Raw genomic sequence first — 4,549 nt, 5'->3', positions numbered from 1 at the left:
ATGACCGAGACGACTCTCCGGTCAATAACCAACAGCTGGATCTGGATACCCATGTTGGATCCCACATGCTCCTCGATGATCTCATCGGATGAACCACGATATCGAGGATTCAATCAATCCCGTATACAATTCCCTTTGTCTATCGGTACGTTACTTGCCCGAGATTCGATCGTCGGTATCCCGATACCTTGTTCAATCTCGTTACCGGCAAGTCTCTTTACTCGTTCCGTAACACATCATCCCGTGATCAACTCCTTGGTCACATTGTGCACATTATGATGATGTCCTACCGAGTGGGCCCAGAGATACCTCTCCGTTTACACGGAGTGACAAATCCCAGTCTCGATTCGTGCCAACCCAACAGACACTTTCGGAGATACCTGTAGTGCACCTTTATAGTCACCCAGTTACGTTGTGACGTTTGGTACACCCAAAGCATTCCTACGGTATCCGGGAGTTGCACAATCTCATGGTCTAAGGAAATGATACTTGACATTAGAAAAGCTCTGAGCAAACGAACTACACGATCTTGTGCTAGGCTTAGGATTGGGTCTTGTCCATCACATCATTCTCCTAATGATGTGATCCCGTTATCAATGACATCCAATGTCCATGGTCAGGAAACGGTAACCATCTATTGATCAACGAGCTAGTCAACTAGAGGCTTACTAGGGACATGGTGTTGTCTATGTATCCACACATGTATCTGAGTTTCCTATCAATACAATTCTAGCATGGATAATAAACGATTATCATGAACAAGGAAATATAATAATAACCTATTTATTATTGCCTCTAGGGCATATTTCCAACAGTCTCCCACTTGCACTAGAGTCAATAATCTAGTTCACATCACCATGTGATTAACACTGACAGGTCACATCACCATGTGACCAACACCCAAGAGTTTACTAGAGTCAACAATCTAGTTCACATCACTATGTGATTAACACTCAATGAGTTCTGGTTTGATCATGTTATGCTTGTGAGAGAGGTTATTAGTCAACGGGTCTGAACCTTTCAGATCCGTGTGCTTTACAAATATCTATGTCATCTTGTGGATGCTACCACGCGCTATTTGGAGCCATTTCAAATAATTGCTCTACTATACGAATCCGGTTTACTACTCAGAGTCATCCGGATTAGTGTCAAGGTTCGCATCGACGCAACCCTTTACGACGAACTCCCTTTCACCTCCATAATCGAGAAAATTCCTTAGTCCACTAAATACCAAGGATAAGTTCGACCGCTGTCATGTGATCCATTCCCGGATCACTATTGTACCCCTTGACCAACTCATGGCAAGGCACACTTCATGTGCGGTACACAGCATAGCATACTGTAGAGCCTACGTCTAAAGCATAGGGGACGACCTTCGTCCTTTCTCTTTCTTCTGTTGTGGTCAGGTCTTGAGTCTTACTCAATACTCACACCTTGTAACACAGCCAAGAACTCCTTCTTTGCTGATCTATTTTGAACTCTTTCAAAATCATGTCAAGGTGTGCGTTCTTTGAAAGTATCATCGGGCGTCTTGATCTATCTCTATAGATCTTGATGCCCAATATGTAAGCAGCTTTTATCCAGGTCTTCCTTTGAAAAACTCCTTTCAAACAACCCTTTATGCTTTCTAGAAATTCTACATCATTTCGGATCCACAATATGTCATTCACATGTAGCGCTCCCACTCACTTTATTGTAAATACAAGTTTCCAACAAACTTTGTATAAACCCAAAAACTTTGATCACTCCATCAAAGCGTATATTCTGACTCCGAGATGCTTGCTCTAATCCATGGAAGGATCGCTGGAGCTAGCATACCTTTTAGCATCCTTAGGATCGACAAAAACCTTTCTGATTGTATTACATACAACCTTTCCTTACGAAAACTGGTAAGGAAACTTGTTTTGACATCCATCTGCCAGATTTCATAAATGCAGCTAATGCTAACGTGATTCCGACGGACTTAAGCATCGCTACGGATGAGAAAATATCATCGTAGTCAACTCCTTGAACTTGTGAAAATACTCTTTTCCACAAGTCGAGCTTCATAGACGGTAACATTACCGTCCATATCCGTCTTCTTCTTAAAGATCCATTTATCTCGGATTTCATGGCTTCTAACCATTTGTCGGAATATGGGCCCACCATCGCTTCTCCATAGCTCATAGGTTCATCGTTGTCCAACAACATGACTTCCAAGACAGGATCACGTACTACTCTGAAGTATTACGCATCCTCGTCGTCCTACGAGGTTTGGTAGTGACTTGATCCGAAGTTTCATGATCACTATCATAAGCTTTCACTTCAATTGGTGTAGGTGCCACAGGAACAACTTCTTGTGCCCTGCTACACACTAGTTGAAGTGACGGTTCAATAACCTTATCAAGTCTCCACCATCCTCCCACTCAATTCTTTCGAGAGAAACTTTTCCTCGAGAAAGGACCCGTTTCTAAAGGCAATTACTTTTGCTTCCAGATCTGAAATAGGAGGTATGCCCAACTGTTTTGGGTATTCTATGAAGATGCATTTATCCGCTTTGGGTTCGAGCTTATCAGCCTGAAACTTTTTCACATAAGCATCGTAGCCCCAAACTTTTAAGAAACGACAACTTAGGTTTCTCTAAACGGTGTCGTCTCAACAGAATTGCGTGGTGCCCCTTTTAAAGTGAATGTGGTTGTCTCTAATGCCTAACCCATAAACGATAGTGGTAATTCGATAAGAAACATCATGGTTTGCACCATATCCAATAGGGTGCAGTTATGATGTTCGGACACATCATCACACTATGGTGTTCCAGGCGGTATTAGTTGTGAAACACTTTCCACAATGTCTTAATTGTGTGCCAAACTCGTAACTCAGATACTCATCTCTATGATCATATCACAGACATTTTATCCTCTTGTCACGACGATCTTCAACTTCACTCTGAAATTACTTGAACCTTTCAATAATTCAGACTTGTGTTTCATCAAGTAAATACACTCAGCATCTACTCAAATCATCTGTGAAGTAAGAACATAACGATATCCACTGCATGCCTCAGCACTCATTGGACTGCACACATCAAAATGTATTACTTCCAATAAGTTGCTCTCTTGTTCCATCTTACTGAAAACGAGGACTTTCAGTCATCTTGCCCATGTGGTATGATTTGCATGTCTCAAGTGATTCAAAATCAAGTGAGTCCAAACGATCCATCTGCATGGAGTTTCTTCATGCACATATACCAATAGACATGGTTCGCATGTCTCAATCCTTTCAAAAACGACTGAGTCCAAAGATCCATCTACATGAAGCTTCTTCATGCGTTTTATCCCAATATGGCTCAAATAGCAGTGCCACAAGTATGTGGTACTATCATTACTTCTGGCATGAACATGTGTATCACTACGATCGAGATTCAATAAACCATTTATTTTAGGTGCAAGACCATTGAAGGTATTATTCAAATAAACAGAGTAACCATTATTCTCCTTAAATGAATAACCGTATTGCGATAAACATAATCCAATCATGCTCAACGCAAACACCAAATCTCGATGGTAGAGGGAGCATGCGATGCTTGATCACATCAACCATGGAAACACTTCCAACACATATCGTCATCTCACCTTTAGCTAGTCTCCGTTTATTCCGCAGCTTTTATTTCGAGTTACTAACACTTTAGCAACCGAACCGGTATCTAATACCCTGGTGCTGCTAGGAGTACTAGTAAAGTACACATTCATATAATGTATATCCAATATACTTCTGTCGACCTTGCCTGCCTTCTCATCTACCAAGTATCTAGGGTAGTTCCGCTTCAGTGACCGTTCCCCTCATTACAGAAGCACTTAGTCTCGGGTTTGGGTTCAACCTTGGGTTTCTTCACTAGAGCAGCAACTGATTTGCCGTTTCATGAAGTATCCCTTCTTGCCCTTGCCCTTTTAGAAACTAGTGGTTTTTACTAACCATCAACAATTGATGCTCCTTCTTGATTTCTACTTTCGCGGTGTCAAACATCGCGAATAGCTCAAGGATCATCATAACTATCCCTGATATGTTATAGTTCATCATGAAGCTCTACTAGCTTGGTGGCAGTGACTATGGAGAACCATCACTATCTCATCTGGGAGATTAACTCCCACTCGATTCAAGCGATTGTGGTACTCAGACAATCTGAGCACATGCTCAACGATTGAGCTTTTCTCCCTTAGTTTGCAGGCTTAAGAAACTTGTCAGAGGTCTCATACCTCTTGATGTGGGCACTAGTCTGAAATCCCAATTTCAGTCTTCGGAACATCTCATATGTTCTGCGACGTTTCAAAACCGTCTTTGGTGCCACAATTCTAAACCGTTAGCATTACGCACTGAACTATCACGTAGTCATCAAAACGTGTATGTTAGATGTTTCGCAACATCTACAAACGACGCTGAGGTTCAGCACATCAAGCGGTGCATTAAGGACATAAGCCTTCTGTGCAGCAATGAGGACAATCCTCAGTTCACGGACCCAGTCCGCATAATTGCTACTTTCAACTTTCAACTAAATTTTCTCTAGGAACATATC

This window comes from Aegilops tauschii, chromosome 3, assembly GCF_002575655.3.
Source record: "Aegilops tauschii subsp. strangulata cultivar AL8/78 chromosome 3, Aet v6.0, whole genome shotgun sequence".
Classification (NCBI taxonomy): domain Eukaryota; kingdom Viridiplantae; phylum Streptophyta; class Magnoliopsida; order Poales; family Poaceae; genus Aegilops; species Aegilops tauschii.
The sequence above is the reverse complement of the archived record's forward strand: the minus strand, read 5'-3'. Positions refer to the sequence as shown.